The sequence below is a fragment of the Vicugna pacos genome, chromosome 25, assembly GCF_048564905.1.
Source record: "Vicugna pacos chromosome 25, VicPac4, whole genome shotgun sequence".
Lineage (NCBI taxonomy): Eukaryota > Metazoa > Chordata > Mammalia > Artiodactyla > Camelidae > Vicugna > Vicugna pacos.
This window is the reverse complement of record NC_133011.1, coordinates 36,896,235-36,914,053: the sequence shown is the minus strand read 5'-3', so window position 1 is coordinate 36,914,053 and position 17,819 is coordinate 36,896,235.

Here is a 17,819-nt window from a genome sequence, read left to right as displayed (position 1 = left end):
CCGGCTGAGTGTAACATAATCAATAGACACTTGGTCTCTGCCCTGAGTTCCTGACACAGCTCTGACATCCCTTGGAATTTCCTGGGTGACAGCAGACTTTCATTCTAAAGAGGCAGCTCTGGGTGGTCCTGGATGCTTCAGGATGGGGGCTGGTCCACCAGAAAGACCCAGCATGACAAGAAGCTTGGATCTTTCCCTCCCACCCCTACCCCAGAGAGGGGAGAAGGGCTGGAGACCAAGTTTATCCATCATGCCTACAAGACGAAGCCCCCATAAAATTCCCTAAAATGCGGTGTGGAGAGCTGTCTGGTTGGTGAACACATCCATGAGCTGGAGGCGGTGTGCCCCAACCTCACGGGGACAGAAGTTCCTTCCCCCTGGACCCTCCCAGACCTCGCCCTGAACGCTCCTTCGTCTGACCGCTCACCTTACCCTCTGTAAATCCTCTGTAATAAACAGGTGCATGTAAGTAAAGTTTCCCTGAATTCGCTGAGCCGTTTTGGCAAATTGCCCAACCTGAGGAGGAGGTCCCGGGAGCCCCAGTTTACAGCTGAGGGATGGCCGGGAGTGCGTGTGGCCAGGACTCGCGGTGGCCGTCTGAGGCGGGGCAGTCCTGGGGGGCTGAGCCCTTGACCTGACTCAGCGCCAGAACTGAACTGCCCTGCGGGAACCCCAGCTGGGGTCAGGAGCCTGGCGTCATCGGGAAGACGCTCACGTGCTTGGTGTCAGAAGTGATGTGAGCGGAGGAATCGTTTTCCTTGGCTGAGCCCCGAAGGGAGGGGGCTGCCAAGGCCTCCCAGGGGGCAAAGAGTTGGCACCAGGGGCCCAAGAGGAGCAAGGTCACCCTGCAGCCTCTGGCCTGGGAACCCAGGTTCCGGGCTGCCTGTCTGGGGCTCCTGCCGTGGAAGTCCACGCCGTGAGCAGAGTACACTGCCAGCTGCCCGTGGCTCGTGCCCCACTGGAGACAACCCCAGGACGTCTGCCTGTGGCAGGGACCGGGGACCCTGGGGAGGCCTCGTCAGCCCTCCCAGGTAGGATGTATCAGAGCAGGGGTGTCTGCAGCGGAGATGCCAAAGCCCTTCGCTTGGGATGCTGGAAAATGCCTTCCAGGGCGGGGTGACCATCCATCCACGGCTCCCCCAGGACAGGGCCAGGTCTGACCTGTTCGCCACCCCGAGTGCTCTGTATTCCAAGGTAAGGTAGATGTGCCCCGTGCAGGAGGCCTTGGCCTGGGTCAGGTCCTGGCTCAGCCCCTTCCCAGGCTCGTTCCCTGGGCGTCTCCACTGTTAGAGTTCGTTGAGGGAACCTGAGGTCTCGTTGCACTGCCCGCACACAGTAGGTGCTCAACAAATGGCCAGGCAGCCCCTCAGGCTAGGGTCTGGGGTTGCACCTTGCATTCCTGGTGGCCTGCGACTTCCGGCCGGAGGCTCTACTTGCGATGTCCGCTCTGCGCACCCGTCACAGGCAAGCCTGCCCAGGGAGGCGGGGGCCGCTGGGGCTGCTCCTCACTGGCTTACGTGCGGGGACACCTTCAGAAGGAAACCAGAACAATTTCCTGGCTGCCACTGCCGAGCTTGGGGGCCACTCGCCCAGCGCCAGGCCAACGGTGAGCAAAGCGCGAGGGCCCCACCTAGTTTAACTGGACTAAACGGGATGCCGGGCTAAAAGCCGGTGGGCTGGCACCTAGCGCCCATCGGTGGGACCCAGGACATGGAGCCCGCAGTCTCAGTGCAGGCACCTGGGGAAACAGGCCAATGAGCTGGGCCTGGGGGCAGGAGGATCAGAGAAGCCTTCCTGGAGGAGGTGGCGTGGGGGTGGGAGCAGATAGGTGAGAGGAGGAGTAAGAGGTCTCCAGGAGCACAGAGGGCTGGGTGTAGACTTGGAGATAGGACGATGGGCTCACGAGTCCTGGGGACAGGGAGGGACCACTGCCACTCTGCTCACCCTCTGGTGGTGACTGCCTGTGCTCCGCTGAGACAGGACCGGTGGGAGGTGATGACCTTATGGGGACAAGGAGGAAGGGGGCTGGCTCTCTTTCGGGTCAGAGAAGGCTTGCCAGAGGGGGTGACCCTGGACCGGGCCTTGCTGAAGTTCACCAGAGGGAGAAGAGGGAGGAAGGGTGTGCAAGGAGGAGGAACAGCACTGAGCGGGCCAGGAGGTGTGGGACAGCCTGGAGCGGATGCGTGGGAGTAACTGGCGTGACGAAGGCGTGTGGTCCCAGGCCCTGAAGAGGGCAGAGACTGCCCATGAGGTAGGTCAGGGGCCCAGGGAAAGCGAAGTGTTCCCCAGAAGGAGCCCCTGGAGCCCAGGAAAGACAGGCCAGAACACGAGATTTGGGAGGAGACGGCTGCGGAGGAGGACAGGTCCCTGAGCAGGGAGTTTGGTGGGTCCTGGGGGCTCTGGGGATGGATGGGGCTCCTGCCCATTTCTCCACCTTGAGTCCTAGCACCCCCGCCCCGCCGTGCACACGAAGCACGCCCGCTGCTGCCCTGGCCCTCTGTTCTCTTTTCTGTCACCGAGCCTCTTCCTGCCCTGGGGCCTCGAACGTCCTCTCCACCCACAGGCCCCACTTGGCTCCTACTGTCCCATCCCAGGCCCACGTCCCCTCCCACGAGGGGCCTCTCCTGACCACCCTGGCTAAGTTGGTCCCAGCCCTCCGGGGAGAGACGGCCCAACCTGGAATGATCTATTTGCTTGCTCGTGCATCATGTGCTCCATCCTCTGCCACAGAGAGGGCACTTGGTGAGGAAGGGCTGACAGCTGTCCTTGGCCTGAGGGGCCTACTGGGAGCAGTGCCCTGCAGAGGGGGTGCAGAGCATGAGATTTGGAGCTCAAGTGATGCTCCAGCTAGCTCTGTCTTGCTGTGTGACCTTGGGCTGGCCACTGCACTTCTCTGAGCCTCTATTTCTCATCTGTCAAATGGAGATAGTGCCTGCCTCAGGGGAGGCTGTTGAGGGTTCGTTCTAAAGGGCCTGGAACTGTGTGGCTCCTGGTTATACGACAGACGTGCCACTAAGGACCCCACCTGCCCAGACAGAGTGAGGGCTGGAAACCAGGAGATGAGGCACAGGACGAAGGATGTGGTTCACCCCCAGAAGGCAAACGTCTCTTCGTCCCAGCATGGCTTGTCAATAGAAAAATAGTAACAACCTAAGTGACCACTAGTAGGGGCCGGGATGAAACAGCGGTCACGTACAGCACTGAGGCTAAACGGAGCAGAGCCCTGGACCAGCTGGACAGACCCGAGCGCTGAGCTGCGGAGGGAAGCCGCAAGTTCCCAAGTGGCGGGTGAGCCTGACCTCACTCCAGTGAACAGCACCCCCGCCAAAAGCTTTATTCATCTTCTTTGCAGGAAAACATGTTTAAAAGGTGAAAAGGACACACACTTCCCTTACAATAGGGACCTCTTTTAGGGTTGAAAGAGGGTGTCAGGATCGGGAGCAGGCTGGGAGCACTTCAATCACATAAAGTTACAACAGGCTGCGGCGATGAAGATCGAGACAGAGGTGATGAAGGTGGGACAGAGATGCAGAGAGAGCCCGCGCTATGTAGGTGCAGGAAGACTAATGCAGGAAAATGTTGACAGGGTTGGATTCTGAGTGGTAAGCATTTAGGTAATTGTTATTCTCCTTTGATGTTCTCTATGCTTTTTTGTTTCCAAAACAAACAAACACAACAGTTACCAGAGAAGTTCCTGAGGCACCGAGAGAGAAGTCTCAGAGGGCTACTTGGAGGAAGGGCTGTTGGAACTAACCCAGGCACCTGAAAGATGACCCCGATGAGACGTGCACCACGTGCCCCCCGTGGTCTTTGAGTGGAGGAGACAGACCGGGTCAGCAGGAGCCAGGGAACTGCACAGACAGCGGTGCTGCTGTTGGCATTTGTGTGGCTGGACCGTTCCAGCGTGGGGCTGTGCTCGTGGTGGCTGAGGTAGAGAACACAGGTGCAGGTGTCTGGTGGAAGCCTTGGGTCCCGTGCTGTCAGCTCCTGGGCACCACAGCCCTACAGCTGCTGTATCTGGAACCTTCCTTCCTCCCCAGGGCCACAGGAGGCTGAGCCAGGAATAGACCATGTCCTTTTCACTCCACCAGCTGAGCCGGCTGGGTTTTGCCCTCCTGACATTTGTTCCATTTGAGCAGGACAGGCCTGCAGTGACCCCCTAATCACCCAGCTGTCACGCTCTGTCATCTGAAATTCACGAAGCAGAGCCCAGACCCAAGGGAAGATGTCTGAGGGGCTGAGCCCCAGTTCAGCCACTTGTCAACTTTGTGACCTCAGACAAGACAATTAAATGAAGCCTCAATTTTTGCATCCGAATAAATGGAGATAAAGAAACTTCTTTCATGGGCACTTTTATGTTAATAGTTTGATTTGATCTCCTCAACATTCCTACACATGAGAGCAGCTCTTCAATAAATCCTGGTTCCCAACTGGTGCCCCTCTCATTGCCTGTCCGTGTCCTCCCGTCCACATATGCAGCATGTGCCTGAAATTCCACCATTCCTTTGGGAAGCTTGACATGTAACATCACTGTTCCCCATCAGACCCCTGCATGGGTTAATTATATGAAGTAACATGAAATAATATGAGGCAGATCTTTCTAACACAAGTTCTCCAGTGATTGCCTGACAAAGGAGTGAGCTCTGTGACTGTAGTCAAGCAAAGCCTGGAATTGAGGATGGTTTCCAAAGATGCAGGTGTCCGATGAGGCCTCTGAGGCTGCCAGCCCAGAAGCCACTGTCATTAGATGACTTAAGAGCCAGCATGGCCTTAGTAAGCAGAGAAGAGAGTGAGGTATAGGTGGTCACCTGGCTCCTGGCGCCTCTGAGCAATGTCTCAAGGGATTAAGACAAAGAACACATGAAGACCAAAAGAGGATGTCAACAAAATGGAGTAGGGGCCCAGACTGAGCCTCCTACTGAAAACAACTAAAAGCTATGATAATTATATAAAAACACACCAGTGAGTGCATCCACAAGCTGGCAGGAAAGTAAGAAATGCTCAGCCTGGTACCTGGTGTGTGGGCAGAATCCAGAGAGGCGAGCAGTGTGCTCGTGCCAACTTTCATTTTGAGGGTTTCTGCCAAAGCTGGAGCATCAGCTTTTGTGGTCCCGTGAAACGGGAAGGAGGAAGACAAATGCCAGCGCCCACCAGGCAGGGAATCTAGTGGAAGACTGCTTTCCATTAATTTGGGAGCCCTACCCTACTCAGAGTGTAAAAGTAAAACCGCCCTGTCTCAACCCTTTGAGTGCAACCCAAGCTGGTCCCCCCGGATCTGCAGTCCCAAGTCCTGAATGCCTCCCCCAAATGCCAAGTCATCCGTTAATTTGAAAATGATCCTAGATATATACGACCCACCACCACCACTACACACAAGACATCTTACAGAAGTAAACACATCCTTTCTGGAGGGATCTATTTTTGTCCCAACTCTCCAAGGGTTTCTATAAGGAAAATGAATAATTCAGTTTTAAAAGAAAGGAAGTCATTAAGTGCACAAGGAAATAATGCATTGTGTGTGAGAGACAGAAGGAACAAAAAAGAAACTCAGGCTTGAAAAGTAATGGGATATTGGATTTATCAGACAGAGACGATAAAATAAGTGTGCTTTATACATTACAAGAAATGAAAAAGGTTAACACGAGTAAATATCTAGAACATCATAAAATAGTCAAATGGAACTCCTATAATTGAAAACAGAACTGAATTAAATACTTAATGAATAGGTTGAAATGCAGATTAAACCCAGCTTCAGAGAGAACTAGTGAATGGAAGAGAGAGCTGAAGACGTTGTGAAAAATGCAGCCCAGAAAGAGAATGTGAAAGGACTTAGGAAAACACAGAGGAGAGAGAGATGCTCTCACATGAACCTAATCAGAGGTTTTGGACGAGAGAGTAAAGAGAATGGAGAAAAGGCAGTATTTGAAGAGATAATGACTGAGAACATCTCAGAACTGATAAAAACAAAAATCCACATATTTAAGAAGCCTGACAAATTCCAAGTAGCATAACATTAAAAAGACATAATAGACATGTCATAGTTCAATTTCAAAGACCAGATGCAAAGGGATGATTTAAAAGGAACTAGAAAGACAAGACAGATTACCTTCAAAGAAGTGCAATTTGATTGACAGTTGACTTCTCATCAGCAAAAACAAAGTCCAGAAGGCAGTGGCATAACATCTGAGGATGTTCTAAGTGACACAAATATTTCTCAACAGGTGAAATAATTACATTTTCTTATAAACAAAAATAGTGTTTCCCACCACCAAAACCTCACTTAAAGAGAGTTCTGAAGAATGAATTCCAGGTAGAAAGAAATTGATGCCAGATAGAAAGACAGAGATGCAAGGAAGAAAGAGCAGCAGATAGAGTGGCACGTATGTGGACAGATCTAAACAAACATTTACTGTATAATAATGATTATGAATTATGAAGTTAAAACATAATATATATAACAGCAAAATAACACGTACATGTTGGTAAGGGGATGATTGGAATCAAAGTATTCTAAAGTGCTTTAGTTTCAATTTTAAAGGTTCAGGAGGAAGATAAAGATATTAAATTAGACTTGAGCTTTGGTGCTTTAATTACAGAAGTTCCAATTTCTGGGATAAGCATTAAGAAAATAAAAAATAGCATGAACAACTTCCAAAATAAATGCTCCAGAAAATGGAGTAAGGAAAACTAATTATTTAGTGCAAAAGAAGGCAAGAAAGGAAAGAAGAAGGACCAAAGAAATAAGTGGAAATGACAGAAATAAAATGATAACCATAATGGTATTATTATTCCCGTATTACATTTGAGAAAAATGAGGCGCAGAGCTTAATTAAGTAACACCTAGAAGTGGTTATAAAAGAAGTTGTGGAAATAAATTAAAGTATATCAGTAATAAATAATAAATTAAATTCCCAGATAAAAGACTGGACAAAACCCACAAAATCAAGTTTACGATGTTTATGAGAGACACTAAAACATAAGGTTATGGTAGGTTGAAATAAAATGGTAGGAAAAGATGTACTCAAAAAGTCCTAATAAAAAGTAAGTCTAAAGCAAAAAACAAATTACTTCAAGAAATAAAGACAATAATATCATGATGATAAAAGTAATAACTCACCAGGAAGCTATAATAACCCCAATATGTACGCAACCAATAATATAGATACATAAAGCAAAACCTGATAGAACTACAAGCAGAAATAGACAAGTCTCTCACAGTAACTGAAAGATCAAGAAAATAAAATTATTAAAGATACAAAAGATTTGAAAATTGCTGTCATTAAATCTGATTTGACACATTTATACAGAATACTCAGCAGCTGTAGAGAGACATTTTTATCAAGTACATGTGTTAAGATTTGCTTTATGGCCCAGCATGTAGTTGAGGGACGTTACCATACAGATACAGTGTCTGAACCAAATATACTTAAGTAGAAATCCATCACAAAATGATGATCATAAAATTCTCATGTGTTTGGAAATTAGGAATTTCTTCTAGACAGTTCAGAGCTGAAAGAAGAAATCACCATGGAAAGAAGGAAATATTGCAACTGAATAATAATAAAAGTATGTCAGAACTTGTGTGATGCACATAAATCAGTATTTAGAGGAATGTTTCATAAACGTAAATCCTTATATTCGAAAGAGGAAACTGTAAAAGTTAATGAACTAAGAACCATCTCCAGGAGCTGAAAAAAGATGGCAAGAGATCAAAGATACTAGAATAATATAATAAAGATAAGATCATAAGTTAATAAAATCAGAAACACACAGTAACAAAAAGCTAAGGGTTGTTTCTTGGAAAGGCTAATAAAATTGAGAAAACTCTGACTAGATTAATAAAAAGAAAAGAAAAGACACAAATAGCCACATTACAAATAAAGAGGGGACATCAGATACTGCAGACAATAACAGAAGTATGTTATAAGAGGAAATTATGAAGAACTTCATAACAATGAACTTGAAAACATTAATGAAATATAAATTTTCTAGAAGAATGTAATAAAAATTAAAATTTATGATAATGAATAGACTGAATAATCCTGAAGCCATTAAAGAAATCAAATCAGTAGTTTAAAATCTTTAAAATATTTTTGAAAAGAAAAGTCCAGGCCCAGATGGTTTTTACCAGTGAATTCTAATTCAAGGAACAAAAAATTCTAATGATACACAAAATCTTTCTGAACATGGGAAAAGAGGTAAAATACTTGAATATATTTTATGAGGCTGGTATAACCTTGATATCAAAGTCTAACAAAGACAGCATAAGAAAAGAAAATTTTAGGCTAAATCATCCATCAATGTGAATACAAAAATGTGAATCTAAATGTTAGCAAACAGATTCAGTGACATGTGTAAAAGCTAGAATACTATGACCAAACTGTATTTATCCAGAGAATGCAAGGTTGGTTTTACATTGGAAAGGATATTAATGAATCCACCACATTAACAAATTAAAGAAGAAAAATCATATGCTCATTCTTATGGATGTGGGAAGTCTTTGATAAAAGTCAACATCCTTTCATGGCTTTCAAAAAATCCCTAATGCCCCAAAGAACCTCTTAGTAATTTAGGTCTAGAAGACAGTCCTTTACCTAGTAAAAGGATACCTATAAAAATATACATGTAACAAACATTATTCTTAATTTTGAAATATAAACACTCTCTTTAAGATCAGGAACAAAACAAGGAAGCTCATTATCTCCAGTTTTATTCAACATTGTATAACCGGTCCATGCCAGTGCAGAAACTTAACAAATAAAAGGCATAAGGGCTGGAAAGGAAGAAACAAAACTGTCACTATTTGCACATTATATCATCAATTACACTTAAAAATTCTTAAAGAATCTTCAGGTTTAAGAATTAATAAGTGCTTAGCAATGTTGTTGATACAAAATCAACATAGAACCACAGCATTTTGGTACCACAATAAAAACCAGCTAGAAAATACAATTATAAACATTGTCATGTATAGAACTATGAAAAAGTATAAAGAATCTGTGGTAGACAGAATAATGACATTCCAAAGATGTCCAGGTCCTGTTTCCATAACTTGTGAAAATGATGGGTTACATGCCAAAGAGTAATTATGGGTACAAATAAAATTAAAGTTACTAATAATCTAACTTTAAAATAGGGAGATTATCTTGTATTATTCAGTTGGGTCCAATATATTCACAGGGATCCTTAAAAGGGAAAGAGAGAAACAAAAGAGAACCAGAGAGATGGCAGGGTGAGAAGAACACAGCCTGATGTGCTGGCTTTGAAGATGGAGGAAGGGGCCATGAGCCAAGAGATGCCGCAGCCTCTAGAAGGTGGAAAAGGCAAGGAAACAGGTTCTTCCCCAGAGCCTCCACAAAGAACAAAGCCCTGCCAGTGTCTTGACGTTTGCCCAGCGAAACTCATTTTGGACTCTGACTTCCAGAACTGTAAGAAAATCAATCTGTGTTGTTCAAGCCGCCAAGTTTGTAGAAACTCGCTACAGAAACAATAGGAAACTAACACAGAACCCAGGAATACATCTTTTCTTTAATGTGCAAAACCATTATGGAGAAAGTTACAAAAAATTTATTGGAAGACATTAAAGATCTAAATAAGCTGTTGGAAGACTCTGTCTCATAAAGGTAAATTCTCACGAAATTGATCTATAGATTCAATGCAACACCAATAACAATCTTAACAATTTTTATTAGGCTTGGCAAACTGCTTCTAAAGTTCATATATAAACTCAAAGGCCTAATAATTGCCAACATACTCTTAAAGAATAAGTCAAAATGTATTGTAATGCTAAACAAGTAGACACTGCAAAATAGAAAAATGGACCAGTGGAAACCGCAGAAACAGACCCATGCTTGTAAGGACATATGATGTATGAAATACTGTTTTCAGATGCCAGTGGGAAGAGGACAGACTTTTCCTGAAATAGTGCTAAGAAAGTAAGTGAGTAGCCATAGGGGAAAGAGAGACATTGGGCCCTGCCACACACTATACATAAAAATCTATTTGAGGTTAAAGGCCTAAATGTGAAAGGAAAAGTATAAAATATTTAGAAGACATTATAGATGTCTTACAATCTTGGGGTAGGGATGGATATTCTAAGTAAGACACAAAAAGCACAAGCCATAAAAATGATAAATTTTACTATATTAAGATTATGAAATTTTGCTCATCACAGGATACCATAAAGAAGGTGGAAAGACACCGTCTGGGAGAAATATGAGGAGAGTCTCATGCTGCAATGAGATTATTCAGCCTGGAAATAATGTCAAGTCACATATGCTCACAATCCACCCAAAAGAGCAAGTTACATGGCCTCACCTGACGGCAAATGGGGCATGTCTCTTATTTGGAGGAGGGAAGAGTGAGTACCAGAAGTTTCTACCACTCCTAGTGAGGTTGAACGGGTCATACCCTATGACCCAATGATTCCACCTCCATGTACATAACTTAATGAATATGCAGTGGCTTGTGCAACACGAGCTGGGAACTAAAATGCTCATAGCAGGAAAAAAGGACATAAAATCCACATTCCATAGGAAGAATGGGATGTACAAATCCATTGTAGCATATTTATGTAGCAGAATCCTATACAACGGTGAATATGCAACAGCTTGATACACTTCCAAAACATAACGTTGATGGAAGAAAGCAGGTGACAGAAAAGCACATGCAATATGATTCTAATCACATGAAGTCCCCAAAACAAATCAGTGTATTTATGAAAGATACACACACAAGTTATTAAAAAAAAAAGACATTAGAGACAAGTAAGTAACTGACAGAAAATTTAGCAGATTCCTCTGGAGTAAAGAATAAGGATGGAGTTTGAGAGGGGAAAGGGGGGGTGCTTTAAGATTCAGACAATGTTCCATTTATTCACCTGGGCAGTGGAAACTTAGCTCTATGCTTGTCTTCAAAAATTGAGATGTTCAATTCAGGCCCAGGTGATGAGACTTGTCAAAGACATGGCTTTCGGTAAAAATAGAAAGATCCTTTGGCACAGACTCAGCAAACCAATAAAGAAATTCTTTCTATCTCCCACCTTTAGAATTTAGTTTGCCATTTCAAACCTGCTGATTAATCACAGTATGTTGCTGGCAGCCACCCAGGCCAGCTCCTCTGAAAATGGGTGAAGTCTGAGACCTCGGGCAGGAGCACCTCAGTACCATGGACAGCGACCCACGGCCGGCCCTTCAGAGACCCGCTATGCAAGGATTCGGAGTTGAGGAAGGACAGGGGCCTTCAAAGGCATGGCCCAACCCATCAGCAGGCAGAAGCTGAAACAGAACCCAGGTCTCCCTTCCCTTATCCAGTGTATTTTTCTCGTTGCTCCCAGCTTTGGCTAAACAGACTGGGAAATTTCCCTGAACCAGGAGGTCACCAGGGGACGTGTGGCTTCCACGTGTGCCATTAAAAGCTTGGGTTGCAGTCAGTTGCAGCAGGGTTTGGATCTCAACCCTGTCCTCACCGTCTGAGAGCTCTCAGAAGTCACTGCGCCTCTCCAAGCCTCGGTGTCAATTATAACAACGCCTCACAGAGTTGCTGCAAGAATTCTGTAATATTAGATCTTGTGCTCTGGTGCTCAATTGAAACCAAGAAAATTCCCTTTCCCTCAGTGGATTTCAAATCAAAAAGGAATTAGTTCTTTGGAACAGTTAAAAGATGCTGAAACAATTAGAGCTTCTTTTGGAAATAAGCCCCATAAAATTCCCATATAAAATCTCGGCATTTGCTAACATATTAAGGCCCCCTTGGACTTAGTTCTGTCCAGTCTGGTTCACTTGAGCCCCCTGATCATTGCCTAATATGTCCTTACTTTGTCCTACCAAGGAACCCTCAGAGAAGAGGGGTGACAATATGCCTGCAAAATGTTCCCAAGGCCAAGGGCTCTGAACCACACACTGCTTTCCCACAATAAACCTCAAGGGTAGTGTATTGTTCTTTTGATTATAGTCACTGTATTCTACTTGCTAATATTTTATTTAGAAATTTTTACCTATATTCATAAGTACCATTGGTCTGTAGTTCCCCTTATTTCATATTATTTGTATTAAACTTCTTCTAGATGCCCAGAATGAATAAGGGAGTTTCTTGTCTATCCTTTTCTATGGCCTCCAATAGTTTGAATGGTGGCAAAATGATCAGTTCTTTAGAAATTAGATAAAACTCGGCTGTGAGCCTGTCTGATTCTGGTGTCTTTTCACTGATAGATCTCCAGTCACCTTCTAATCTCTTCCATGGTAATTGGACTACTAAAGTTTTCCACTTTTTCTTGGACTGATTTTGGTCACTTACTTTTACGAAGAAATCGTCCATTTCCCTGAGGTTTTCAATTTGTCATCACAGAGTTGCATGTAATATTCTAACTACTTTTATCTCGCTGTATCTGTAGCTACCTTGGTGTGGCCACCTTCTCACTCCTAATCGCGTCTCAGTTTAGTCTCTCTCTTCATTCTCCGTAATTGGACTCACGAGGGTTTTCCAAAAATTTTATTAGCCATTTCAAAAAACAAGCCTTTGTATTTGTATATTCTTCCCACTATTTCAATTTTTTTCTATTTCTTCAATTTCATTTCTATATGAATTCCCTTTTTCTTGTTTCTTTTGTTACTCCTTTTCCTAATTTCATGAGACAAGTGCTAAAAATTATGTTCTGTCTTCCCCCTTCCCTAATGAAGACATTTCAGGCTGTGTGTTTCCAAGCTGTGTTAACTTTACTCCATATGTTTTAACATGAAGCATTTTCTTTTTCTTTATTTTCCAGATATTATATAATTTTGCCTTGGATTTTTCTCTTTGATCCAAGAGTTAAATTTGCAAGTTAAGTGTGTTTGACTCTCTTTTTGTGATTCATTTCTGCTTGTATTGAATATGGCTGGAGCATGAGGCCCGTAAAAGATTTTATTCTTGTGTTCTTGAATTTGGTAATGTTTTCTTGCTGGCCTATTATATACTGATTCTCATCAGTGACCTTTGGGCACATGAAAATGTACTCACTATTTGAAAAAATATACATGTATAATTGTATATTGTATATGCATTCATACTTGGTTGTATTATTCAACTCTGATGTGATTACCTTGTTGTTTTTGAATTTCAAATCTACATAAAATCAGAGAGCATGTATACTCTACATCTATCACCAAGATTCAGTAACCGTGCACACTCTGCCGTGTTTGTTTTTACAGAGGCATTGGGGGTTAAATTACTGGCTTCGTGGCATTTCACCATTAGACACTTTAGCTCGCCTCTTTACTAAAGAAGGATGTTCCCTACGTAACCACAATGTCACTATTGCACCTGAGAAAATAACGGTGATGTTCTATAATTTTCTAAAATTCTACCCGTATTCAAATTTCCCTAATTGTCCCTAAAATGACTTTTTAAAATCTGGTTTGTTCAAAGTAGATCCAATCAATGGCCATGCAATATAGTCGATTGCTTCTTAATTTCCAATTCGCTTGCCATTTCTCATAGAGATATACAGTTCTCTTTCACTGTAATTTTATTTTTATTAACTTCTCTTTCCTTTCCTGGTACATTTTGTTTATATATTTAGCTCTTTTTTTGGTTTTTGTTTTTTAAATACAGGCTATGACTGTGTACTGCTTTATTCTGTAATGTTCTAATTTATCACAGATAAATATTTTAAACCTTCTTGAGATCAGTATCTGCCAGTCTTAGTTTATTTTCATTTGCTTTATTCTTGTAAATATTTTCCCAGAACTTATTTTAAATATTTAAAATATCATTTTGTTTCAAGTGTATTTCTAATAAACAACTGCTAATTGGCTTTCTTTCTTTTGCTTGTTGAACCCAACATGACAATGTCTGTCTTTTAATGGGAGAATTCAGTTCTTTCCATTTAAGAGATTAACTCATATATTTAATGTAGCTCCTACAAGAGTCCACTGTTGGTTATTTATTTTGTATCATTGTTTCTCCCTCGTTTTTGATGGTTTTGATCAAGTTACTGTTCCTCCCATTTCTCCCTTTGTTAATTTGGAAGTCCCTGCTTATGCCTTTCTCTGATGTACTGAATGTTTCACGTGTCTCCCAAAATTCATATGTTGAAGTCCTAACCCTCAGTGCAGCTATTTGGAGATGGGGCCTCTAAGGAAGTATTTAAGTATTAAGTCCTGGTAGGACTCGTGTCCTTATGAAAAGAGATACCAGAGCTCCCTCTCCTCCTCCTCCTCCCAGTGTTTGCACAAAGAGGCTAGTTGGGCACACGGCAAGATGGCAGCCGTCCTCAAGCCAAGAGATGGGACTTCAGAATGAAACCTTCCTTGCGGTCCCCTTGCTCTTGGAACTGCAGCCTCCAGGACTGGGAGAGACAACGGTGTGTTGTGTAAGCCCCCCAGTCTGGTGTTTTGTTATGATCATCCAAGCAGTCAGACCCTCAGACCCCTTCCACTGCACTGATGGCTGCCTCCTCTTCCCTGTCTCCATGGCCAGACCCAGATCTCTCTGCTTTGGAAACAAGACACCAGCTGTCCCACGCAATAAGATGTTCTGTTTTCCCCTAATTATTCCTCCTCAGCCCACTAAGATGGCGCTTCTAGACTTCCTTTATTGTCTTCCTTTTTCCTCCTTCGAAGATGAGGTCCTTGCGAGGCTGATCATTCCTACCCGCCCCACCCCCACCCCGCACCGGCCGGAACTCGAGGCTGCTGCTGAGCTGTGACTTTTATAAACAGACGATCATTAGAATTTTCCTTCCAGGACGGACCTTCTATTTCAGGAAACCTGACTTAGCACTTAGATGACACAGCCTGAGACAGGCCTATCCTTAACATTTTGATTTAGTTTATCTACATATCGAGGTCCACTGCTCACCACTATGTTTTTCCCTTTTCACCTTTCTTTATTTTCTGGGCTTGGTCCTGTCTCGCTGACTTTCAGGTTTGAGTCTCCTCTCGAGTCTTTTCTTCAAATGAGTGGCATGAGGAAAGACAAGAATTTGAGAAATGCACTCTCACTGCCTCCCTTTTGCCTTCACAGGTCAACGGGAACTTGCCTGGGGACAGGATTCTTGGGTGGAGGTCTTTGCCGGGTCGTGAGGGAGGACAGGAGTCCCCAGGCTCGGCCATGCGGTCGGCTTTGGCCACCACAGTGCACTCAGGAGTGACGTAGGATGTCTCTGGGCAGAAGCTTTCAGGACCATGGCGAGAGCTCTCCGGGTCCCTCTCCCTGTCAGGGATTGTGGAGGCCTCGGGCTGGGGAACATCTGTCAGTCTGGGTCTCAGAGGGCAGTGAGCAGAGCTACCTGTCAACTCACACAAGCAGGGGTCAAGACTTTGTAACTTGAGCTACTGATTTTTTTATTTAAAAATTTTTCTGGTGCCGTTATGTCTCAGTTAGTTCAGGCTGCTGTGACAAAATACCACAGATGGTGGGGCTCACACAGAAGACATGCATTTCTCATGGTTCTGAGGCTGAGAAGTCCGAGAGCAGAGGCTGGCAGGTCCAGAACCTGTTAAGAGCCCTCTTTCTTGTTTGCAGATGGTCCTTTCTCACTGTGTCCTCCCACGGCCCCCCTTGGCCGTGGGGTGGGTGGGGGGAGAGAATGCTCTGCTCTCTTCCTTTCTATAAGCGCTCTAATCCCATTATTAGGGTCCCACTCTCACAACCTCATCTAAACCCGATTACCTCCCAAAGACCACCAAGTGCCACCACTTGGGGTTACACTTTCAATATAAGAATTTGGGGAACACAAATATTCAGACCATAACATGCTATATAATCCATTCCATTCTGACTGATTCAGAAACTGATAAGATTTGTGGGGGAGCCCTCACTCTCCAGGTATGATTGCACCCATCCTGTCTGGCTCTGGGCCCCCCACAGATGCCGTGATTTTTCATCGTAAGCTCTTTGGGGGCTCAGATCTGATTGCTGAATGCCCCTGTGTTCGTCTGGGTCTCCCAGGAAGCAGATGTTGAGACGCAATTGAACACACAAGAAATTTACTAGGGAGACACTTATGAGAGGAACGAAGAGGGAGCTAGGAGAGGTCGGGGAAACATCACACCGTGATGCAGATCTGGCCCCAAGTGAAGGAGGGAGGGAGATGTTAGGGCAGAAGCTGAATACTCAGTTAAATTCAGCTGTCAAAAGACTCCTGCTCAGAAAAGTCAAACAGGGAGGGAGATGAAGCACGGCCTGGCCCCAGAGCCTGACCTCACCTTCTCCCGGCACTTTCTGTGGTGGCTGAGATGCATGTGCTGGGTGGACCACAGGTGAGTATGGCCAAGTATGGGCTACACGAGCGAGGAAGTGGGATGGGGTGCTGAACGGTATTGTGGATAGTGGGCCACAGATGCCAGCACAATCATGGTATGTTGGTCTGTGACGTATGACACCCTGACCTCACCTTTGCAGCCCCCAGGGCCTGGACCAGGAACTGGTTGAGTAGATGCTTAATAGACGTTCGTGTCAAGAAAGAATGAACATGTGTATCTCTCTTCTGGTCCTGAAGGCCTCAGACTCTAAGATACAGTCTGGGAGAGAGAGACTTGGGGGTGGAGACACCAGGGAGGGGTCCACCCGGGCCAGAGTCAGGGAAACCTACTCTGATCATCTCACTCCTGCTGGTCACCTCTCCCCGCTTCTGTCTGATCTGCCCCCACGTTCTCCTTCCTCTTTGACTCCTGCATCTCACCACCTTCTCTCTGCCCTCCACGTACCAGGCTCTCCAGCCTCCTCTCTAGTCCCAGATGTCCCTCTCCTTCTCTCTGCTGTCCCAATTCTCCTGCTGCTGCCTCTGCTCTGCTGGGTTCGAATTCCTTGGGACTGTTGTGCAGTCACCAGTCACCAGTGCCCCTGCATTTGGAGAAGCAGCAGCAGCTTACGAGAGAGTGAGGTTCAAAGCTAGGGATGGAGACAAACATGACCAACTCACCTTCTTTCGATGCTCACCTGTGCCAGGTGCTCTGCTAAGTGCAAAACACACCACATCCCCATTTCAAAGATGAGGAAACTGAGACTCGGCTAAAGTGACAAGCCCAAGGTCAAACAGCCAGCTTACGGTGGAGCCAGGATTCAAACCCAGGATTGTCGGACTCCATAGCCCACCCGTTTGCGCTACCTCAAGCTGTGCTGGGCTGGTACCTGGCTCACCTCATGGCTTTTCATCCTCATCACCACCCGACTAGCCAGAAGCCTCCACTCCACCTGTTCTGCAAGGGAAGAGCCTGCGGCTTGAAGTCCAGGGACCTCACCCAGGAAGTTGGTGCTCAGATCAGAACCAGGTGGGCCCCAGTGTGCAGACTGAGTCCTTGATCACCACAGGTCACCCCTCCAAGCACTCTTCCTCCCCAGCATCATGGTCCTGATGCGCCCTTGCTCGAGTCAGTCTTGACCTGGGGATATTTGCACATGCTGTGTTGGGACGGCATGATTGTCATGCACTCGGGAAGGAAGGCATTTCTGCCTGGCTCTATCCGAGCTGCACTGAGGGAACTAAGTGTGACAAAAAACAGAAGTGCAGCCTGTGATGTGGGCTCAGTCTCCTCTCTGGGCTCCTCCGTCCCTCTAAACTCCTCCTCAAACCCCCTTGTCTTTGCTCCCTGCTCCCTTGAACTTGACTCTTAAGGGAGGTAATTTTTTTTTAACTTCAGCATAGCCACTTGACAAGGCTGTGTTAATTGCTGGTGGACAGCATGTTTCAGTTATACATATACGTCTATTCCTTTTCATATTCTTTTTCATTACAAGCTATTACAAGGTATTGAATATAGTTCCCCTGTGCTGTACAGTAGGACCTTACTGTTTATCTATTTCATATGTAGTAGTTAGTGTCTGCAAATCCCAAACTC